Consider the following 25,518-nt stretch of genomic DNA (forward strand, 5'->3'; position numbering starts at 1 on the left):
AACACCAAACACACGCCTACCACATAGTTAAACCCAGCCCCGACCACTAACAGGAACTCTCTCATAACTTCTGGCCTGTGATTTCACTTTATTACCCTCTTAACCCTAGGCCTACTGACCAATAAACTAATCATATGCCAATGATGATGTGACATTACCTGAGAAAGTACATTTCAAGGCCACCTCACATCAATCATCCAAAACAAAGGCCACCTCACATCAATCGTCAATCATTCCTCCGATACGGAATAATTCTATTTATTATCTCAGAGGTATTCTTTTTTGCTGGTTTCTTCTGGGCATTCTACTACTCCAGTCTAGCACCGACTCCAGAATTAGGAGGATACTGACCCCCAACAGGCATTTTTTCCCCTCAGCCCCTTAGAAGTCCCCTTCCTAAGTACATCTGTATTACTCACATCAGGTGTGTCAATTACTTGGGCTCACTACAGCCTAATAGAAGGTAGTCGAAAGGAGACACTTCAAGCACTGTCCATCACAATTACCTTAGGTATTTACCCTTCTACAAGCCTCAGAATATTTCGAGGCCTCCTTTACTATCTCTGATGGAATGTACGCCTCCACATTCTTTATAGCCACAGGCTTTCAAGGACTTCACGTTACTGTTGGATCAACATTTCTCACCATCTGCCTCCTCCGCTGATTAAAATTCTACTTTACATTCGACCACCACTTTGGCTTTGAAGACGCCACCTGGTATTGACATTTTGTAGATGTGGTATGACTATTCTTATACATCTCTATCTATTGATGAGGGTCTTACTCTTTTAGTATAAACAGTACCATTGACTTCCAATCAATTAGTTTCATACCTGAAAGAGAGCAGTCAACCTGACACTAGCCCTAGTAACCAATGCCTTACTGGCTGTCTTACTAATAATAATCACAGTTTGGCTCCCACAGCTTAATATCTATGTAGAAAAATCCAGCCCCTTTGAATGTGGATTTGACCCAGTAGCCTCTGCTCGCCTCCCCTTTTCCATAAAATTCTTCCTAGTAGCCATCACATTCCTCCTCTTTGTCTTAGAGATCACTTTACTACTGCCCCTGCCATGAACGCTTCAACCAACCTGACACTAATAATCAGTACAGCCTTTATACTAGTTACCATTTTAATCCTAGGCTTGGTTTATGAATGAGCCCAAAAAGGATTACACTTGGTCGAATTGGTAAATAGTTTAAGTCAAAATAAATGATTTTGACTCATTAGATTATGGTAGACCATAATTACCAAATGCCCTATATTTATATTAACATTATATTAGCATTTACCGTAACATTGCTAGGAGTATTAGTCTATCATTCCCACCTAGTATCATCCCTATTATGCCTAGAAGGCATAAACTATCAATATTTATCATAAATACTCATAAGTTTAAATATACATTTCGCTCTAGCAAACATAATACCAATTAGCCTCCTAGTATTTGCTGCCTGCAAAGCCGCAGTGGCCCTTGCCTTACTAGTTTCAATCTCCAGTACATATGGCCTAGATTACATACAAAATCTAAATTTACTTCAGTGCTAAAAATTATTATTCCAACAATCATACTATTACCAATAACATGGTTCTCTAAAAATTCTATAATCTGAATCAACATGGTTACCCACAGCCTACTCATCAGCCTACTATTTTTTAACCAACTCAATAACTCATTCAACTTTTCATTAATCTCTCCTGACCCACTGACATCACCCCTTCTAATCTTAACAACCTGACTGCTACCTCTTATACTTCTAGCAAGCCAATATCACCTGTCTAATGAGTCACTTCCATGAAAAAAGCTCTATATTTCTATGCTGATCTCCCTACAGACTTTTTAAATCATAATATTTACAGCCACAGAGCTAATTATATTCTATATCCTCTTTGAAGCCATGCTAGTTCCTACCCTCATTATCATTACCCACTGAGGTAATCAAACAGAACACTTTAATGCAGGCTCATACTTCATATTTTACACACTAGTAGGATCCCTACCTCCACTCGTAGCACTTATTTATACTCAAAATACCTCAGGTTCACTAAACATACTAGTAGTAATACTTACTACCCAAGAGCTGTTAACCTCCTGATCCAACAATCTTCTATGACTACCATGTATCATGGCTTTTATAGTAAAAATACCTCTATATGGACTTCACCTATGACTCCCCAAAGCCCACGTAGAAGCCCCTATTGCTGGCTCAATAGTACTTGCAGCAGAACTCCTAAAGCTAGGCAGTTACGGAATAATATGACTTACTCTCATCCTCAATCCACTAGCAGAACATATAGCCTACCCTTTCCTCATGCTATCCCTATGAGGAATAATCATACAAGTTCTATTTGTCTACGACAAACCAATTTAAAATCACTTACTGCCTACTCCTCCGTAAGCCACATAGCACTTGTTATTATGGCTATTCTCATCCAGACCCCTTGGAGTTTTACAGGTGTGGTCACCCCTATAATTGCTCACAGACTCACTTCATCCCTACTATTCTGCCTAGCAAACTCAAACTACGAGCAAGCCCATAGCTGAACCATATTACTTATCCAGGTCTTCAAACACTACTCCCACTAATAGCCTCATGATGACTTCTAGCAAATCTGCCTAACCTTGCCTTACCCCCTACCATTAATCTAGTAGGGGAACTCTTTGTGTCTGTGGCCTCATTCTCCTGATCAAATATCACTATTATGCTTATAGGACGTAATATACTAATTACAGCCCTTTACTCCCTGTATATGCTAATCACAACACAGTGAGGGACACTTACATATCATATCAACGTATCAAACCTTCCTTTACACGAGAAAAACACATTAATGCTTATACATCTAGCACCTATCTTCCTACTATCCTTAGACCCTAAAATTATTTTGGGGTTTGCATGCTGTAGCTGTAGTTTAAGCAAACCATTAGATTGTGGATCTAACAATAAAAGTCTGCAACTTCTTATCTACAGAGAAAATATGCAAGAACGGCTAACTCATGCCCCCATGTCTAACAACATGGCTTTCTCAACTTTTAAAGGATGTGAGTCGTCCATTGGTCTTAGGAACCAAAAACACTGGTGCAACTCCAAATAAAAGTAACAAGCATGTATTCTTCCACAGCTACAACAGCCCTAGTCTCTTTAATCCTACCAATTACTGATACCTTAACCAACACCTGCAAAAGAGGTTCATACCCAAATTAAGTAAAAGCATCCATCACATGTGCCTTCATCATTAGCCTCATCCCTGCAACAACGTTTATATGCACAGACCAAGAAGTCATTATCTCAAACTGACATTGAATGATGATCCAGAACCTCAAACTCTCACTAAGCTTCAAACTAGACTACTTCTCTGCAATATTTATCCCAGTAGCACTATTCATTACCTGATCTATTATAGAATTCTCAATATGATATATAAACTCAGACCCTAACATGAATCAATTTTTCAGATGTTTACTTATTTCCCTTACCACAATATTCCAGTTACTGCCAACAACCTCTTTCAGCTCTTTATCAGATGAGAAGGCGTAGGTATCATATCCTTCTTGCTAATCGGCTGATGGTACGGCCGAGCAGATGCTAAAACAGCAGCCCTCCAGGAAGTCCTGTACAACCGCATCGGCGATACTGGCTTTATCTTAGCTATGGCACGGTTCCTCCCATCCTCCAACACATGAGAATTTCAGCAAATGTTTATTCTAGATCCTACCTCCAACTCCCTTCCATTGATTAGCCTTCTCTTAGCAGTAGCGGGAAAGTCAGCTCAATTCAGCCTCCATCCCTGACTTCCATCGCCATAGAAGGTCCAACCCCAGTCTCAGCCCTTCTCCACTCCAGCACTATAGTCGGAGGAGGAGTTTTTCTGCTAATCCACTTCTACCCTTTAATAGAAAATAATTTATCAATCCAAACCCTTACATTATGTCTGGGGGCTGTTACTACCTTATTCCCAGCAATCTGCGCTCTGACACAAAACAATATCAAAAAAATCATAGCATTCTCCATCAAGTCAGCTAGGCCTTATAATAGTCACAATTAGCATTAGTCAGCCACACCTAGCATTCCTTCACATCTGCACCCATGCCTTTTTTAAAGCTATATTATTTATATGTTCAGAGTCCATCATCCACAACCTCAATGATGAACAAGACATTCGAAAAATAGAAGGGCTAGTCAAGATTTTGTCCCTCACTTCCTCATCCCTTATTATCTGCAGATTCTCACTTACAAGTATACCTTTCCTCAGCAGGCTTCTACTCTAAAGACCTCCTCATTGAAACTGCAAACACGTCACACACCAACGCCTGAGCCCTTTTTGTTTTTGTTTTTTTGTTTTGAGACTGAGTCTTGCACTGCCTCCTGGGCTAGAGTGCTGTGATGCAATCTCAGCTCACTGCAACCTCTGACTCCCTGGTTCAAGCAATTCTCCCGCCTCAGCCTCCCAAGTAGCTGGGATTATAGGCACATGCCACCATGCCCAGCTAATTTTTTTGTATTTTTGGTAGAGACTGGGTTTCACCATGTTGGCCAGGATGGTCTTGATCTCCTGACCTCATGATCCTCCTGCTTTGGCCTCCCAAAGTGCTGGGATTACAGGCATAAGCCACCACTCCCGGTCATGAGCCCTTTTTATTACCCTGTTGCCACCTCCTTGACAGCTGTCTATAGTACTCGTATTATTTTCTTCGTGCACTAATAGGACAACCTCGCTTCACGATTCTAATTACTATTAATGAAAATAACCTCTTCCTAATTAACTCAATCAAGCACCTAACAATCGGTAGCATCTTCACCAGATTCCTCATCACCAGCGGTACCATTCCTGTTTCATCCCCACAAACAACCATGCCACTCCACCTGAAATTCACAGCCCTCGGTGTGACCATCTTAGGTTTCTCGCTAGCAGTGGAACTTAATTTTATAACTAATAATCTTAAACTAAAATGCCTCCTATAGATATTCAACTTCTCCAGCATACTACTATTTTATTCAGCCACAATTCACTGTACAATCCCCCACTTAGGTCTATTCACAAGCCAAAATCTGGCCTCACTTCTACTAGACCCAATTTGACAAGAAAAATCTATACCAAAGACCATCACACAAACCCAAATTTCACCCTCCATTATGGTATCTACTCAGAAAGGCCTAATTAAACTCTACTTTGTCTCCTTTTTTATTTCATCCCTTCTGACCCTAATCCTAATTATCTATTACCCTGAGTAATTTCAATCAGTACATAAATACTAACAAATAATGATCAACCAGCAACTACCGCTAACCAACACGTATAGCTGCACAAGGCAGCTGCACCCACAGAATCTTCATGCAACTACACAGCCCCCTTGCCCTAAAAAATCATCCAACTCTCTACACTATTGAAATCAATCATGATCCCCACTTCATTGTGCTCAACTATTCACCAAACCAGCATCAACTCCATTAACAATCCTAATAAACCCCTCAGATATCAATACTTGATCCTCATGTTTCAGGATACTACTCAGTAATCATCGCTGTAGTATAACCAAAAACAACCATCATGCCACCCAAATAAATAAAAAAGACTATCAACCCCACAGAAGCCCCACCAAAATTCAACACAATACCACAACCCACAGCACCACTGATAATTAGCCCTAGACCTTCATAAATAAGAGAAGGTTTTGGAGAGAAACCTACAAACCCTATAACCAAAAGGACACTTAATAAAAATGCAGTATATGCCATTATTCCCACATGGACTATTACCAATACCCTTTTATCACCATCGGACAGACAGCATCTGTTGTGTACTTCTCTATCATCCTTACCCTTATGCCACTCACTGGCCTAATTGAAAATAAACTGCTTAAATGTAGATGCCCTTGTAGTATAATTCAATACTCTGGTCTTGTAAACCAGAAATGGAGGATTCTTCCCCAGAACAACTCAGGGAAAAAGCATCCCGCTTCACCGTCAACACCCAAAGCTGAAATTCTAATTAAACAATTCCCTGAATTCTTTCTTAGCATATACTTTGACTACTATATCAGTATTAATCAACTAGCACTATTATAATAGTGCTTTTATGTACTTCGTGCATTACTGATAGTCCCCATGAATAATATATAGTACTATAAATGTTTAACAGTACATAGCACATTCGTGTAAAGTAATACATTAAAAATCCAGTCCACATGCATATAACCATGTACCAATAATCCCTTAATCAACTGTCGCACATCCACTGTCATTAACCATACAATAAAACCTACCCCACATGGATATTGATCAGTTCTGTAAATCCTTAATATGACATAGTACACATACTCGCTCATCAGACGTACCACATTTCAGTCAAGACATCCCTAGTCAACATGGATATCTCCTACCAGTTTTTGGTCTCTTAATCTACCAACCTCCGAGAAATCATCATCCCACTCGGGAGTGCTACCCTGCTCGCTCTGGGCCCATAACACTTGGGTGTGACTATACTGAAACTATACCTGGCATCTGGTTCTTACTTCAGGGCCATAAAACTAAGACCGCCAACACGTTCCCCTTAAATAAGATGTCTTGATGGACTAATGACTACCACCCTATTAACCAATCATGGGAGCACTGTCATGCATTTGGTATTTTTTAACTTTGGGGGTGCTGCGACTCAGCATGGCCGGAGCCTGATTCCTGCTAAATCCATTGCAGCGGAACTTACCTTGAATATTCCAGGCTGGTATGGTAACCACAAGGTGCTAATTAATTCATGCTTGAAGGACACAACAGTCAATAGATGCTCACACACACATGTACGTACGCTCACTCAATTTCAAGAACTATTTCCAATTAAATCTTCAAGCCCCCATCTCTGACTTTATTATCAACTTAGGTAAACATACTCTTGCCAAACCCCAAAAACAAGAGACTAAAATGCAACCCAGTTTTGATTATTTTTTTCTTACTTTAAAGACGTTAAAACTTCTAAAATAGGAAAACTGGACCTTGAATAATAGTCTTTTCATGAGGTTACTGAAAGGCAAAGCTAATGGCAACCAAAGGGTCAGAACTTTCTTCTCACCTAAATGATGCTATCACAACTTGTGTTGGTAGAAAGATTAGGGAAACCACCCTTTCGTACCACTTCCTCCTAAGCATGCTATGAGAAGCACCCCCACAGCTTAACAGCTGCCAGTGGGCTCCAAACTGCTCAGAAACGTATCACTTGCAGTGGAGGATGGGGAGGGTAGGTGGCCATATGGGGGGAGGGGATCTCTGTTTTTACGCCAAAAGAGAGTTTTTCTTCCCTCTTTCCTGTCCTCAACCTCTGTTGTTAGTTCTCTGGGTAAGAGGAGGAAGGTGGACAATAAACAAGCTTCTGAAAGACACTCTCTGCCTTCAGTCTCAAATTCCTTTCAGGCAAAAGTTTCTGTTGCAATGATCCTTTATTTAGGTTTCTTCTAAATAAAAAAAGAGGATTAACAAACTTTCTGTAAAGATACAGAGAGTAAATATTTTCTGTTTGAGGGCCATATGCGTCTCTGTGTTAACCACTCAACTCTGATGTTGTAGCCCCAAAGCAGCCATAGGCAATATGGAAATGAATGAGCATAGCTATGTTCCTATAAAACTTTATGGGTGTTGAAATCATCTTCTTTTACTTTTCTTTCTTAAGTATTTAAAACTGCAGAAACCATTCTTAGCTTGGGGTCTTAGAAAAAACAGGCAGCAGGCCAGATATGGCAGGTCAGTTTGCTGACCCCTGACTTAAAAGTCTTTCTACCCTAGAATGTTTAAAACTTAGTGAAGGTAATTTGACCCATATTATTTGTATTTGGGGGATTAAGGTTAAGTGTAGGTTTTATAATCACTGGAACAATCTATGTATTTGGTATTTATTATGCTTATAATGTTTAAGAGAATTTGACATGATAATCTGATGGATTAGTTGGGGGATTTCACTTTAAAATATGTGATTATAAACTTATGATTTTTTTTTTTTTTTGGAGACGGAGTCCCACTCTGTCACCCAGGCTGGAGTGCAGTGGCACAATCTCGGCTCACTGCAACCTCCAACTCCCAGGTTCAAGCAATTCTTTTGCCTCAGCCTCCCGAGCAGCTGGGATTACAGGCACCCAAGACCATGCCCGGCTAATTTTTTTGTATGTTTAGTAGAGATGGGGTTTGGCCATGCTGGCCAGGCTGGTCTCGAACTCCTGACCTCAGGTGATCCGCCTGCTTCCACCTCCTAAAGTGCTGGGATTACAAGCGTGAACCACCGTGCCCAGCCTAAACTTATGATTTTTAAGTTGAAAGTTGGAATGCTTAAAAGAACTATTGGGTTTCTATATTTATACATTTAATTTATATTCTTTAAATACATTAAAGGTTTTATTGTTTGGGTGGTAGGCTTGCCTGGTCAGGCATTTGAAGTAAAAGTCATTGAATAAATTTACAAATGTAATATAAAATGCTTAAGGGAATTTAATAAACTACAGGCTGATTATTTAAGGATGTTTATCCTGTGTTACTTAAAGTAATCAAACATTAATCAAAGAGCAAGGAAAGGTAAAATTCTTATTTTAGATATAGATTTATAAATGGAATTAAGATTTATACGCTGAACTTAAGTTAATGAAAATGATGTTTTTAATTATGTAACATGTTTTTCATTATGTAAATGATGTTTTTAATTATTCCTAAATTGATGTTTCTTGAAAATGCAAGTAACTGGAACCAATCCTTTCTGTGCAAAAGCTTCTTGAACTTCAAAACTCATTCTAGTAAGAGGGACCCATAAGGAGCACAGTGGCAGGAAGAGGACACCAGATACAGACAGGGTGGCCAGTCCATCTTGGTAATCAAGGTGCTGCCCACTTGGCTGCCAGGGATCTCTTGCCAAATTGGGTTGTGCCCATGGTGCTGCATTGGTACCGTGTCTCTATAAGATACACTATTAATTCAAACCAATAGCCACGACAAGCCAAATCACCAACAGCCAATCAAAAGTCATGGGTTAGGAAGGTGATTGTGTTGCATTTGAGCACTTTGAGGGAGGAGATCCACATCATTCATTTTAGATCTTCAGCATGGCAACTACCAAACAGCTGATATAGAGCATTATTTATAATTTGAGAAATATCTTCTGCATAGAAATGGACAACAGAAAAGTGGTGTTCTTCTAAACCTGCCATCAGCTTTAATCCCAAATCCTTTCTCTGCGTATTTTAGAACAAAGGTCAGTAAACAATAGTCCAGGGAAAAATCTGACATGCCACCTGTTTTTGTACAGCCTTCAAACTAAAACATTGTTTACATTTTTTAATAGTTAAAAACATCAAAATAAAAATATTTTGTGACACATGAAAATGTTATGCAATTCTAATGTTAGCCTCCATAAATATTTGAAATATTTACTATATTTGGTTCTTTATAGACAACGTTTGCTAAATCCTAGTCTAAGGGAACAATTTTATCATCTCACGTGAGTTGATGTACTAGGTAGACAATTCATAGACTGCAACATATTTCTTATCCCACATGACCCGAAATTACTTATCAGCAAGCGGCTTGAGGTCAGGATACAGCCCCTGAGCTGCAAACATCCAGGGTGGTTGTGCCTGACACACAGGTACTCCTCATTCATATTATTTAAATGACACTTATTTCTTCTGGGAGTGAGTTACTCTCTTATGGAATTATTTTTACTGCTTAATTTAGGTAGCAGGTTACAGCTAACTCATGCTTTCCTTTTGCTTTCAAGAAATATTAATATCACATCTGATACAAAAGACAACATAATATTACCTTTTTGGATCCTATTTCTTACACCTTTGTCATCTTCAAAGAACATAAGAACGATGCCTATTCTGCAATCAGTATAAGGGAATAGCGAATCTTCCCTATTAGGAAACTCTAGATTACATGCTAGGCAAGCTTTTCAAGCCAAAATGGAGAGATGAATTTACTACAAAGCTAATGAAGGTTAAGCTTTAGGACCCCTCCCTGGACAGGCCCTTCCCATGTGTTCACATGCTCACATATAAAAGTAAAATGTTGAATCTGTTTAGACTGGTGTCTCATTCCACTTAGAGTTACCATCTATCACTCATACCTTCATGTCTTTGAAATGGTCATGGTACTGGGGGGGATTCAGCTAAAGTGGAATTTGGGATATAATTAGTTTGGGTTAAATGGGATAAAGTTTAAATGACTTAGGCTGGGCTTGGTGGCTCACGCCTATAATTCCAGCACTTGGGAGTCCGAGGCAGGTGGATCCCTTGAGGCCAGGAGTTTGCGACGAGCCTGGCCAACATGGTGAAACCCAGTCTCTACTAAAATTAGCCAGGCGTGGTGGCAGGCACCTGTAATCCCAGCTACTGGGGAGGCTAAGGCAGGAGAATTGCTTGAACCCCGGAGGTGGAAGGTTGCAGTGAGCTGAGATTGTGCCACTGCATTCCAGCCTGGGCAACAGAGCAAGACTGTCTCAAAAAAAAAAAAAGTTTCTATGACTTGAAGTCCCTTGGTCTATAGTTATACTACCTGTCTCCTTTCATGCACCATGCCAACACACAACACGGGGGCTTTATGTTAGGGGAAACATTGTAAAGTGATAAGAATGCATCCTATAGCACCTAGTACCATAAGCAGAGTTAAAGAAGCAAGATTTGAAATTTATGAAGCCAGAAGCTACTCTGTAGAATGTTTTTCATATCATCAGATATGTATAATTGTAAGAAAAAGATTTGTTTCTCATCACCATCTTGTCAAAATGAACATTCCCTGCTGTCAGAAATATGCTTGATAGTGGAGCACATATGATTAAATGCTCCATATATTTTATGGAAATTATGTCAAGTTAAATTTCTACACTTTTAGCGCATACACCTATAGCACTTCTACTAGCAGTGGGATTTATATCTATGTGAGAGGTCATATGTTTTATACATCCCAATATATCAAATCAAATCTTAGTGTGCAGCTAGCACATCTTGACCTGATTAAGTCTGGTGGTTCCAGATAAAATTTTTTTTATATACATATAGACAAATTATAGTTGTATATATTTATGGAGTACAAAGTTATGCTAGGATTGTTTTATACAATGGAATGGTTAAATGAAGCTAATAAACTTATCCATCACCTCAAATATTTGAAATGTTTGTGATGACAGCATTTGACATTTATTGTCTTAAGTGATGTTAAAATGTACAGTACTCAATTACTAGCTGTATTTACCATGCTGGGCAGTACACCTCAAAAAAATCCAACTTATTGCTACTATGTAACCGAGGTTTTGATTATCATCTCCCCATTCTCCCAACCTTCAGCCTCTGGTAACCACCATATTCTACTCTCAGTTCCCATGAATTCAATTGTTTTTGATACCAAAATCAAGTGAGAACATGTATTATTTGTCTTGTGTTATTTGTTTTTCTGTGTTTGGTTTATTTCACTTCACATGATTTTTTCCAATTCCATCCATGTTGACAAAATTTCTTCCTTTTTTTTGAGACTCAGTCTCACTCTGCTTGCTCAGGCTGGAGCAGCTCACTGCAACTTCCACCTCCGGGATTCAAGTGATTCTCCTGCCTCAGCCTCCCAAGTAGCTGGGATTACAGGTGCCCACCAGCATGCCTGGCTAATTTTTTGTATTTTTAGTAGTGACGGGGTTTCACCATGTTGGCCAGGCCAGGCTGGTCTCAAACTCTTGACCTCAGGTGATCCTCTCACCTTGGCCTCCCAAAGTGCTGGGATTACAGGCGTGACCACTGCACCCAGCCCAGAATTTCTTCCTTTTTTAAAGCTGAGTAGGTTAGTATTCCATTGTGTATACATACATTTTCTTTATCCATTCATCAGTGATGGACACTTAGGTTGATTCCGTATCTTGACTGTGGTGAATACAGCTGCAGTGAACATAGGAGTGTAGACATGTCTTTGACATATTGATTTCAAATATTTCAGGGAAACACCCATATGTGGCATTGCTGGATCATATAGTAGATCTGCTTTCAGATTTTAAAGGAAGCACCATACAGTTTGGTCTCAATCTCCTGACCTCATGATCCGCCTTCCTCGGCCTCCCAAAGTGCTGGGATTATAGGCGTGAGCCACCGCACCCTGCCTCTTTCCTTGATATTTTATAGTTTTTTGTGTACAGTTCTTTCACTTTCTTGGTTAAATTTATTTCTAAGTGTTTCATTTTTTATAACTATTGTAAATGGGATTGTTCTCTTGATTTCTTTTTCAGAAAGTTTGTTGTGAATGTAGAGAAATGCCACTGATTTTTGTGTGTTAATTTTATATTCTGCAACTTTACTGAATTAGTGTATCAGTTCTAACAGATTTTTGGTGGAATCTATAGGATTTTCTATGTATAAGATCATGTTGTCAGCCAACAGTGACAATTTCACTTCTTCTTTCCTGTTTGGATGCTTTTTATTTCTTTCTCTTGACCGAGTGCTCTGGCAAGGACTTTCAATACTAAGTTAAATAGAGGTGGCATGAATGAACATTCTTGCCTTGTTCAGCGTCTTTGAGGAAGATTTCTAATTTTTCACCATTGTGTATAATGTTAGCTGTGGGCTTGTTGCTTATTGTGTTGAAGTACATTTTATCTATACCTAATTTGTTGAGTGGTTTTATCATGAAAAGATGTTGAATTTAGTCAAATGCATTTTTTTTTGCATTTAATGAAATAATCATGCTTTTTCCTTGATTATGTTAATGTGGTATCTTTCATTTATTGATCTGTGAATGTTGAACCATCCTTGCATCCCAGGAATAAATCCCACTTGATGGTGATTGATCTTTCTAATGCAATGTTGAGTTTTCTAGCATTTTGTTGAGGATTTCTGCATCTATATTCATCAAAGATATTGGTCTGTAGTTTTCTTATTTTGTGATTTTATTGTCTGGCTTTGATGTCAGGTTATTGCTGGCCTTGCAAAAAGAATTTGGAAGTATTCTCTCCTCTTCAATTTTTTTTTGGAAGTCTGTAGATAATTAGTGTTAGTTTTATTTAAACATTTGGTAGAATTCGGTCATGAAGGCATCAGGTTCTGGATTTTTTCTTTGATGGGTGTCTTAGTCCATTTTGTGTTGCTATAAAAGAATACCTGAGACTGGGTAATTTATATACAAAAGAGGTTATTTAGTTCACACTTCTGCAGGCTGAGAAGTTTAAGGGCATGCATGGCCCTGGCCTCTAGAGAGGGCTTTCATGCTGCATCACAACATGGCAGAGAAGATCAAAGAAAAAGCAGACATGGGCACAGAGCCAGGAACTTGAGGGGCATTCTGGCTTTACAATAGCCTCCTCTCATAGGAACGAATCCATTCTTGTGGGAATTAGCCTAGTCTTTCAAAAGCAAGAACTTACTCACTACTAGGAGAATGGCACCAAGCCATTCATGAGGGATCTGCCTCCATAACCCCAGCACCTGCCATTGAGCCCCACATCCCAACACCACCACATTAGGGATCAAATTTCAGCATGAGTTTTGGTGAGAATAAACAAACCATATTCAAATGATAGCAATGGGAGACTTTTTATTGCTGATTCAGTCTCCTCACTCCATTATCAGTCTGTTCAGATTTTCTACTTCTTGTGATTCAGTCTTAGCAGGTTGTATATGTTTAGGAATTTATCTATTTCCTCTAAGTTTCTCCATTGCTTGTCCTATAATTTTTCATAATAGTCTCTTATTTTTCTTTGTATTTCTGTAGTGTCAGTTGTAATGTTTCTACTTTCATTTCTGATTTTATTTTAGTCTTTTTTCTTTTTTCTTGGTTAGTCTAGTTAAAGGTTTGTCAATTTTGTTCATCTTTTTAAAAAACCAACTCTTAGTTTCATCAGTCTTCCATATTGTTTTTCTAGTCTCTATTTAATTTATTTGTCCTGATCTTTACTCTTTACTTCTACTAGCATTGGGCTTAGTTTGTTCTTCTTTTTGTATTTCCTTTAGATGTGATATTAGATTGTTTATTTGCAATCTTTCTTCTCTTTTGATGTAGGCATTTATTGCTACAAACTTTCCTTTTACAACTGCTTTTGCTGTATTACACAAGTTTTGGTATGCTATGTTTCCATTTTCATTTCTTTCAATATATTTTTTAATTTCCTAATTTCTATATTGACCTTGATTGCTAAGTTGTATCATTTTTGACATTTATTTGTGAATTTTCTGAAATTCCTCCTGTTATTAATTTTTAGTTTCATACCATTATGGTTGAAAGAATATTTGATATTATTTCAGTCTTCTTAAATTTGCTAAGATTTGTCTTGTGGCCTAATAAATGATCTTCCCTAGAGAATGTTCTCTGTGTTCTTAAAATGAATATGTATTCTGTTGCTGTTGGCTGGAATGTTCTGCATATGTCTGTTAGGTCCATTTGGTCTATTTTTTTTATTTTTATTTTTTTATTATACTTTAAGTTCTAGGGTACATGTACATAACGTGCAGGTTTGTTACATATGTATATTTGTGCCATGTTGGTGTGCTGCACCCATCAACTCATCAGCACCCATCAATTCATCATTTATATCATGTATAACTCCCCAATGCAATCCCTCCCCCCTCCCCCCTCCCCATGATAGGCCCCAGTGTGTGATGTTCCCCTTCCTGAGTCCAAGTGATCTCATTGTTAAGTTCCCACCTATGAGTGAGAACATGCAGTGTTTGGTTTTCTGTTCTTGTGATAGTTTGCTAAGAATGATGGTTTCCAGCTGCATCCATGTCCCTACAAAGGACGCAAGTTCTTCAAGTCCATTGGTTCCTCAATAACTTTCTGTCTGCATGATCTGTTCTATATTGAAAGCACTGTATTGAAGTCCTCTACTGTTATTGAATGGCACTCTCTTCTCTCCCTTCAGATTCCTTAATATTTGCTTTATATATTTAGGTGCTCCACTGTGGGATGCGTATGTGTTTATAATTTTTACATCCTCTTGATGAAGTGACTTCTTTTTCATTATAGAATGTCATTCTTTGTCTCTTTGTATAATTTTCTACTTAAAATCTATTTTGTCTGGCACAAGCAAGTATCGCTACCTCTGCTCTCTTTTGGTTTCCTTTTTTTGAAAGATGTTTCTTTGAAAAAAGAAATATCTTTTTTCATCCCTTCTCTTTCAGTCTATATGTGTCCTTAAAAATGAAGTGAATCTCTTGTAGGTAGTATATAGTTGTCTCTTGTTTCTTTATCCATTCATTTACTCTGTGTCTTTGAATTGGAGAATTTAATACAGATACATTCAAGGTAATTAATGCTAGGTAAGAACTTAACAATTACCATTTTGTTCATTGTTTTCTGGTTGTTTTATAGATACTTTGTTTCCTTCTTCCTCTCTTGATGTCTTCCTTTGTGATTTGATGGTTTTCTGTAGTGGTATGTTCTGAATCTTTTTAAATTTTTTTTTTTCCATCTCTTATTTACTTTTGCTTTTTGGTTATCATGAAGTTTACACAGAATATCTTATAACAGTCTATTTCAAGCTGATAACAGCTTAACTTTTATTGCATACAACTCTAAACTCTTACTCTCCTCCCACATTTTATGTCTTTGATGTCTGAATTTATATCATTTTGTGATATGTATCCCTTGATAATTTATTTTAGCTGTAGTTGTTATTAACAATTTTGCCCTTTAACCCTCATACTAGGAATATACTTATATGTCACTATTACAGTACTAGAGTATTCTGATTATTGCTCTGTATTACCTACACCATTAGGTTTTGTGCTTTCATATGTTTAACGTTATTATTTAGCAGCCTTTTGTTTCCGTTTAAAGAACTTCCTTTAGCAATTCCTATAAAGGTAAGTCTAGTGGTGATAAACTTCTTTAGCTTTTGTTTGGGAAAACTTCAATTTCTTCTTCACTTCTGAAAGACAGCTTTGCTGGATAAAATATTCCTTTTTATCTAACAAGAAACTATAACTTTATTAATGATAGAAAGAGTATAAATTTCAAGTCAAGCTGCAGTTACTCTTTTGAAACACCAAAAAAAAAAAAAAGTTCTTGTTTTCAGATGGTTACATTGCTAATTCCATAATCACATTAACCATATCATTACTTTGTTCTTCAGGGCTTGAACTGCCATTGTTCTTATTACATTTGCTTGCAACATGACCAATTCTGTATTCTTAATTTTCACGCCTGTTTCATCAACTTCCTCACCTGTTTCATCAACTTCCTCTTTACTCTCCTCTTGTAAAGTTAGAAGAGGCTATATGTTTCCTTGAATGTTTGAGAGAGCTTCGCCTTGAAGTTTGAATTTCTCAGTAGCTGCTAGCTGTGCTTGCTGAGATAAATCCTCAATCTCAGCTTCCCTTAAAAACCATGTTGGTATTTGAAACTGGGATCCTACAGACATCTAGTTTTGTGATGACAGAGTATTCTTAGATTTCCAAATAGTGTCTCTAGTAACCCCTGTAACCTGCTTAAAACCCAGTTTGGACATAACCTTCTGTGCCTTCTTTTCACTCCAACTCTGTTTTGCTTTAGGTGACTGGTTCTTCATCAATTTCAGCTGCTGCTGACAACTGGGCTTGTTGTGTGGTTGTTGCCTGTGTGGAATTTTGTTCCTCAAGCTCTGGTACTGATTCATCGCTGTTAGATTCTGTTACAGACCCTGTCTCAGCCTGTGGCTCTGGCTAGTCATGCTCCGTAGCAGAGATGACTTCTGTGTCTTTATTGGGCATTTTGTCGGGGGGAATATGGAACCAAGATGGTGGCAGAAAGTAATGAATAAAGTATTCCTGGTTGGCAGTCTTTTTCTTCTTCAACACTTTGAATATGTCATCCTACTGTCTCCTGGCCTGCAAGACTTCTGCTGAGACGTCCATCTATAGTCATATTAGGACTTCATGGTGTATAATATATTTCTTATCTCTTTCTGCTCTCAGAACTCTGTCTTTAATTTTTGACAGTTTGGTTATTATATATCTTGGTAAACTCCTCTTTGGGTTGAATTTAATTGGGACTTCTGTGCTTCCTGTACCTGGTTGTTACCTTCTTTCCTCAGATTAGGAAAGTTTTCATTCATTATTTTTCAAAAAAATACTCTTCCTGCCAGGCACAGTGGCTCACACCTGTAATCCCAGCACTTTGAGAGGCCAAAGCGGGTGGATCACCTGAGGTCAGGAGTTCGAGACCAGCCTGGTCAACATGGTGAAACCTCTTCTCTACTAAAAATACAAAAATTAGCTGGGCATGGTGGTGGGTGCCTGTAATCCCAGCCACTAGGGAGGCTGAGGCAGGAGAGTCACTTGAACCCAGGAAGCGGAGGTTGCAGTGAGCCAAGATCGTGCCACTGCACTTCAGCCTGGGCAATAAGAGCAAAACTCTGCCTCTAAATAAATAAATAATAAAAACTCTTCTTGGCCCCTTTTCTCTTTCTTCTGTTTCTTGAATGCCTATTATGCATAGGTTAGGTCTCTTGATGGTGTCACGTAATTCCCATAGGCTTTCTTCATCTTTTTCATTCTCGTTTCTTTTTGCTTCTCTGATTAAGTAGTTAAAATGTTCTGTCTCTGAGTTCACTGATTCTTCAACTTGATGAGCCAGCTGTTGAAGCTTCCTATTACATTTTTCAGTGCAGTCATTGTAATCTTCATCTCTAAGATTTCTATTTGTTCCTTTCATATTGTCTCTATTTGTCAAATTTCTGGTATTGGTTGTGTGTTTTCCTAATTTCATTTAATTTTTTATCTGTATTTTCTTGAAGTTTACTGAACTTTTAAAAGTAGATTATTCTCCATTTTTTCTGTCATTTCATAGATCTACCTTTCTCTAGGGTCCATTGCTGGAGCTTTCTCATTGTTTTTTCTTTGTTTGTTTTGGAGGTATCATGATTTCTTAAATCTTTGTAATCCTTATGTCTTTGTATTGGTGTTTATGCCTTTATAGAGAGAGCCAACTTTCCTGGCTTTTACAGGAGTTCTTTGGCAGGGATAGAGCTTCGCTAGTCAGTCTAGCCTATGATTTTGGATGGGCCAGCTGGTAATGACCCCGAGCAGACAGAGTTTGCTTTCAGATTATCTAGAAGCCTGAGCTGCTCCCTTTGCCCTGAATTCAGGTGAGGCATCTGGCTAGGCCCTTTTGTCCAGCAAGACAGGTACATTCACAAAACTCTGTGTGCTGATCTCTGTGGGCCCCACCTCCTTGCTTTGTTTCTGCCTGACCCCAGGTGGCCTAACTGCACTGTTTCCCCCTATGTTCCTCAGTCCCCATGAGGTAAGGACAGAGTGGGCTTCCTGGGAAGCATCTCAGAATGCGAGGGAAGCTGGCTGTCCACTTCCCTGGTTCTCTTTTCTCACTATAGAAACCATGAGCCCTGGGGAGTACCCTGTGTGGCATTGCGCCAACTTATGGAAGGCAGAGGGGTAACATAGTCAAAGTGAAACTGATTCTCCTGCCTTTTCAATGTAGATTTTTATTCAATTCCATGGAACACACAAGTGGTTCAGGTTTATTCTCATGTTTTGGGGTTTTCACCAAGGTGTTTTTGTCTATGGATAGTTCTAGTTGATTTTCCTGTGGAGGGGAATGAAGCCCACGACTTTCTTTTCCACCATCTTGCTGACCTCCAGACAAAAAGCAGTTGCAAAACTGCCACTGACCCAGTTAAATGTCCTGAGGAAAGCAATGTTTTGGTGGCAAAACTCCTATGTTTATTCATTGGTAAGTCAATGATTGCCATATAAGAGTAATTTGATTACACTATTATGTAGCTCAATACAAAGTAGCAGCAATTTTTAAATGCATTTGATTGCCTTTGTGCCTGTGTTAAATTTGTATTCTTTTTTAAGAGGACATCTCAAAACTGTATGAACTTCAGGTCTTACAAGACCTAAATCTGCCCTGGCCAAGCCCATGCATCTGATATCCCATAAGAGAGAGGAGTTGCACAGGTTTGTCTATTCTCTTGAACCTATTGTCCAAATAATCATACACATTTAAGAAGAAAGAGGTGGGTAAGGTAGAGGCTCTCCTCTACCATTACTGTAAGTCTACTACTTTCTACATGTCTGCTTCTCTTTCAAAGTGCCAACTGATAAATTTTTTCCATTCTTATAGTTCAGATTGCTAGTGCAGGGTGTCCAACTTGCCTTTTCATGCCAGGTCACAGTTTAGGTTATATACTGTGGCCTAAAGAGTGGCCACCTTTCTACTCCAAACAATGGCCATTCTTATGTAAAGAACAACCTTCTACTTTCCCACCATTCCTGGGCATATCATTTGATTATCTGCAGTACATGAACATTAAGTATCCTGAAGAGGTTAGAGATCATGCAATGAAACCAATCTACACATTCCCTGTGCTTCTCCAGCAGCTCCTGCTTTCTGGGCATAGGGATGGAAAGGGTGAATTGGTGTACTGATCTAGGGTTAGGGTTTGGTGGTGAGGGTGCAGCATGCAGCTAGACCATGAGATAGTTGTACATATTATCAACCAAAATGTCCACTTTGGGCAGAGAAAGAATGAAGGCTAAGAGGGAATGGAAGTCAGGAAACAGCAGAAGTATCTAGGGACTAGATATCTAAATGATATTAAAAATCAGAAAGGTGAAAACATAGCCAGGAACTTGTGGTCCAAGAGTGAGAAATTAAAATTTAAGGTTTTAGAGGTGACACAAGATATTGTCCTTAAAGTGGATTGATAAAGTGGACTGGAGATTCACTCCATTGGCGTTGAGAAGGTAGAGGCTCAGGTGTCAGACATGGACATTGACAGCTTCCTGGGTATTGCCTGCTGGTGGGGCACTGTCTGTACACTATGAGGAGATGCCCATCCCAGTGCAAGAGTGAAGGTCACTGCAAGGTCAGAACAGGGCAGCAATGAGTCAGAACCAATAGTGTTATATCCAAACAGCATTATCTTTGGAGGAAGATGTTCTTCTGCAGGAAAACTAATGACTAATACTATTGAAACAACAATGGGGAGAGAGGAGAATGCCAAACAAGAGAACACTGGAGAATTGGTTGTTATCTCCTCTGAGATTCGAGCTATTTATCCAGAGGTGAGGATTTGCTTTTGCCTTGGAAGGCCCTTCAAAAACCATTTGAGTGTCTGGCAAAGAAATGAAAATCATGAATCAGCTGTAACCATTTAGGAGTGAAATTCTCTCCTAAAATTTAATTTGGTCTTGGCAACAGAAAGGAAGTTTCCCTTGTTATCCAAGTATTTGCAGGAGGCATTCTCCAAAGTGGCACATGAGGAGCCTTGTATTTTTTGAAAACTTTGTCAAGGTGAAGATGACATCTCAGAGAAATCTTATCTTCCTGAGAGTCAGGGTGCTGAGACAAACTGACATTAGAAATCAAGCCACATTTCAGAGTAGAAATTGATCCATACCAACTAATGACTTGCTCATTCTATTTTCTCTTGGGAAAAAAACTAAACAGTTTGGCAAGGAACTATCCTTGACTATGCAGTCCTAAAGGTCTTTTTCAAAGTAGTTTATCCTGTAAGAAGTGAAAGAAGTGGTCTTTTGTGATGGTGATTTGGCTGCATGTCCATAGCCTGCTCTGTTGTTCTGTGTCTGTAGTGGCTTGTGCTAGTCATGCACCGCAGACAGTGCAAGGTGCTTCCTTTGATCTATCATGTCAGCAGTGGAAGAGGTCCTTAGCCTAATGGAGGTCTGACTAAAAGAACAGCCTTCAAAGTGAGTGTCATTTTCAGAAATAACCATGCTCTGCCTGATCTGTATGGGGTTTTTTCATCGCATGCTGCTGACAGAACGTTTCTTGTCATTTTTGTTTTTCTGCATCCCATTATCCTCTTTGTCTTTCTCCTTTGAAGTATTTACACACAGTCTCAATCTCTACATCTGGATTTTGAGGATTCTGCAGCAGTTTACAACATACCTAATGACAGAGCAAGATCCTAATAAACAACAACAACAGCAACAACAAAAATACGCCATGGCATAGTCCCAGTTCTTTCTCTCTCATTGCCTCCCACCTGCTCTCCATTATCCAATATATTTGTTTTGGGGTCATGCTGATTTAGATAGCCATCTCTAGCTTTAATTCAGATGGCGTAGCTGATCTGACCGCATGTTACGTACTAAATGATTTAGAAGACCAGGCTGTGGTTCTCAGTTCATCTTTCAGTAAGCATGTTTTGACATTGAGTCAAATAATCCTATGAAAATCCTTTCATAAGGATTATTTGTCATGATGACAGTGTTATCCTTTGTTGTTTGCAGCTGATTGTTCTGATCATCGTTTAATTGAGATAGGCATATTGTCACATTACAGATCATTTTACATAAAAAGAAACCACAGAAATCTATCAGCAATATTAATCCCTAATTAAAATACACTGACATCATACTTAATGTTTGAAAAGAGCTGAATTAAGCCTTTTTAAATTAGAAAATTCACTTTAGGCAGAAATAGTGACTGGAAACATAGACGTTTTTCTCTTCTAGTGGACAATGATGAGTATACTTTTACTGGTGTGACAGCTACAAGAACATTCTGTGCCTTCATTTCATCTCCGTACTGTTCTTCCTATGACCTTGAGAACTCACTTCTGTAAGAGAATTCAGTTTGTAAAAGGATATATTCTTGAGTCACAAGTAGGAGGCCTGAATTAAATAAGCTAACACCTTAGATGTAGTTCTCTATCTCCAAAACATAAAAAAAAAGAAAAAAAACAAGGAATACTTTTAATCGTCACTGCTCAGCTTGCATCCCAGAGAAAGAAACAGAAGCACGGGCTGTCAAAAAGAAACCCCAAGCAAACAAACAAAAAAAGCTTTAGAAGCATCACAGACAGAGACTAGAGAGAAAAATCTGGGTTTTACCATGATAGACCTCTCCAGGAAATGGCAAACTTTAATCTTAGAACCAGAGACCAGTTGCATAGTGTTTTCTGTTTCCTATTCATGGATTTTGTCTTGCCAGCAAGATGATAAACTCCTCTGGGGAAGTGATGTCATTTTTGCAATGCTAAGCACCTATCATGTGGCAGGTGTCCTTCTACATCCTGGATATACAGCTGTGAACAATTTGTGCAAAGTCCCTTCCCCAGGACCTCCTAACATCCATTCAGTTTGAAGTATATTAGGATCAGTATAAAGCACTATGAAATGTTCTTCCATATTGAAACCTTTGAAGAGGCAACTTATCAATGAGCTGCTCATACCCCAAAGTATGGAATAGCCTTGCAGCCTAAGATGACTGCTTCGGTCATGGGAGTGAGGGAAGGTAGATAAATCATTCTGTGACTCATAGAATGTGGTAGAAATCAGTAAAATTAGTATCAAGGACAGCCTTGAAGGACATGGACTAAACATGCAGATTTGCAGATTTAAAGAGAAAGCATGGGAAAAGCAGTTGGAGGGAAGTGGCCTTCCTAGGAGAAAGGAGTGAGATTTTAAGGTTACAAAATATCAGATCTTTTTTTATCAATCAGTCGTCCCTGAGCCCCACAGCCTACTTTGTGTAAAGGTAGTCAGAAGGAGCTGGATATGAGATTCCTTCTCCCTACCCAAACTCTGGATGGGTTGTTCCAACAGCAGGTTTCCCAGCTGAGGCCTCTTAAAGAATGACCTCCCTGAAAGAATTTCAGAGCTGTGCCTTCCCATTTTCTGTCCAAGATTTTTAGGGAAAAAGGTGATGTTTAGCTAATCTTCCTAAGTTGTTACAATTTGCCAATCACTCATGTTCTTTACATATATGATCTCACTTAATACAAAAACCTCAGGCAGTGAATGATGCTGATAATCCCAGGAAGGTAGAGCTCATAAGAAGCAGAGCCATCAGTCAAATGCAACGCAGGCAGCTGTCTCCAGGTCTGTGTTCTCGATTAGCATGCTTAATTTACTCAGGAACAGTTACTTTGTGTTTTAGTTAACACACCAAAACATACATTTTTATGGTTCCTATTTTAATTAAATAAGTAAAGCATGTTGTCACATCCTATTTGGCCCTGGTTATGTCTTTTTTTTTTTTTTTTTTCTCTTCATTCTAATTTTTGACTCAGTTTAGTTCTACAGACATTCATTGAGCAACTACTCCATGCTCATCACAGTGATCATTGCTGTGGAGACCCATCATCTGCCCTGGAAGAGCTTGCCATCTTTTAGGGGAGACAAAACATATACAGAGAAAACAGAGGGTCATACCATTGCAATATAGTATATCAGGAAATACAAGAATGTGTAATATCAACTGTCTTAGTCCATTGGGGCTGCTCTAACAAAAATACCACAAAGGGTAGGTGGCTTAAACAATAAGCATTTATTTCTCACAGTTCTGGATTCAGGGTAATCCAAGATCAAGGTGCCAACAGATTTGATGTCTGTTGAGTGAGGGCTTTTTCCAGGTTGAGAGACGGCATCTTCCCACTGTGTCCTTACATGGTAGAAGTTACATGAGAGCTCCTCAGGGTCTCTTTTATAAGAGCACTAATCCAATTCATGAGGGCTCCACACTCTTGACCTAATCACCTCCCAAAAGCGTCACCTCCTAAAAGCCTCACCTCCTAATACCATCACCTTGGGGATTAGGATTCAACATATGAAGTTGGGAGGACACAGTCAGACATAGCACCAACTGTATGTAGAACTACAAAACGAATGCAGAGTAAGGAGCTGCATTGGTAACAGCATCTGCCTTACAACAGCCACCGGGAGGGCTTAGCGCTTTCAACCACCGAATACTTGCTGTGTGCTTGCAGTCAGACATTCTATCAGAGCCAGGAAGGGAGCAAATCTTAACCAAAACCTGAACAAAATATAGGACTGTGAGTGCCCAAGTAGACTGTGAAGGGAGGAAGTGACAGAGACATAGAGAGTTGATAAAGGTACAGCAAGAGAAAAGAAGACAAAATAAGCCAAAAAGTACATGTTTATGTATTTGAGGTTGGAAGGGCCTAGATGGGGAAAATTGGACTTAAAGCTCTTCTTAAGGAGCTATCAGTTTCTGGTTCCCCTCATCATATTGACACTGCTCTTCTCTGTGCGGGAGACCGCATCTCAGAACAGTCTGTAACTTCCCAGAGATAATCCTGAGCTCTAATTTTCTGTTTTAAACCTGTAGAATTCACCATTATAAACTCTTATGGGTTCACGTCCTTCCACTCCAACAGCCATTGCTCTACTGTCATCTAGACAATTGCTAATAGTGTCCTAGCTGCCCAGCCTTCTTTCATTATGTAGAAGCAGAATAGTAAATGAAAAGCATATCTCTTTAATAGCTTCTTATCTTGAAATAAACTTACAGAAAATTTGGAAGTATAGTATAAAGAAATTTTGTCCTGGACCACTGAAAAGTAAGATGCCCCATCATGCTGAATTCTTTAGAGTACACGTCCTTTAAACAAGGGCATTTTCCTAATAATCACAATAGGACCCTCAAAATCAGAAATTAACATTGCTGTATTACTTAATCCTCAGACCCTACTCAACCTTCACCAGTTCTCCCAATAATGGCCTTTATGGTAAAAGCATCTAATACAGAATCACATGATGGGATTAAGTTGTCATATCTCTTTAGTTTCCCTCAGTCTTTCCTTGATTTTCATGATCTTGATACTTTTGAAGATTTCATGCCAGCTCTTTTAAAGTATGTTTCTTGGTTGGGCTTTGTCCGACGTTTCCTTATGACTAGAATCTTGTTATGCTGCTCTGGCAGGAACACAAGAAAATCATGCTATGTTTTCATCTCATCCAATCAAGTAGCATGAGTGTCTATGTGTGCCATGACTGATGATGCTCACTGTGATTACTTGATTGAAAAGGTGTCTGCCAAGCCAGGGTTCTTTGCTGTTTTTCCTTTAAGTGTTTTATGGGGAGGTACTTTGAAACCATATTTTGTCCTGTTCCTCATTTGTATTCTTAGCAATGCCTAGTGGAGTTCCTGGCATCCAGTTTTTTAACTAAATTAATGGAGAGCTTCAAATCACCAAGATTAAAATTTTGAAGTTTGTTCTATAAGCAATTTGTAGTAATTATAAATTTGGGGAGTATGGTAGAGACACTGAAAGTGGTTTTAATAGAATGATTAATTGGACTGCTCCATGTAAGATGAATTAGAATAGGAATTTTAAAAGGAGATTTTGTTGTCTTTATTTGGTTAACTAGACAGAATCATCAACATTTTTGTTTATAATATGATTTCAAATAATCAGGGTTGGGTAGGCCAAGCACCATTTACTCTCCAAATGATAATTATTTGTTTTAAATGTGGGTGGGAAAATGACTTTGGTTATAATGTGCACATAAACAGAAATAGGGATGGGGCTGAGCAGGAGAGAGTATAAAGATGATGAATCACAGAACAGGTGGGAAAAGGACTATGAAAGGAAATGGGAGGTGGCCTAGCGACCCATTTCCATTTTGCTCAAGGCCCTAGTGTCAGCTGCTATCCCACATAGCATGCAAATACCCAAGTTTAAAAGGCAGAAACAGTTGGAAAGGCAGCAATCCTCGGCTTCCTCCAATTCAGCCGTTTCCCCGCTTTTCCAGCCACTTCTAGAAGGAAGAGAAAAGAATGAGAATGAGCAATGATTCT

At 38.8% G+C, this 25,518-nt stretch overlaps 1 protein-coding gene and 1 pseudogene across 1 annotated transcript in view; one reads left to right on the top strand and one right to left on the bottom strand.

Annotated features, from left to right (window-relative positions):
• CPA6 (carboxypeptidase A6) overlaps window positions 1-25,518 on the top strand; it is a 334,748-nt gene that overhangs the window by 166,650 nt on the left and 142,580 nt on the right. The window lies entirely within an intron of this gene.
• On the bottom strand, window positions 16,023-16,691 carry LOC115899736 (annotated as a pseudogene).

Source organism: Rhinopithecus roxellana, chromosome 9 (genome assembly GCF_007565055.1).
Source record: "Rhinopithecus roxellana isolate Shanxi Qingling chromosome 9, ASM756505v1, whole genome shotgun sequence".
NCBI classification, from domain to species: Eukaryota; Metazoa; Chordata; class Mammalia; order Primates; family Cercopithecidae; genus Rhinopithecus; species Rhinopithecus roxellana.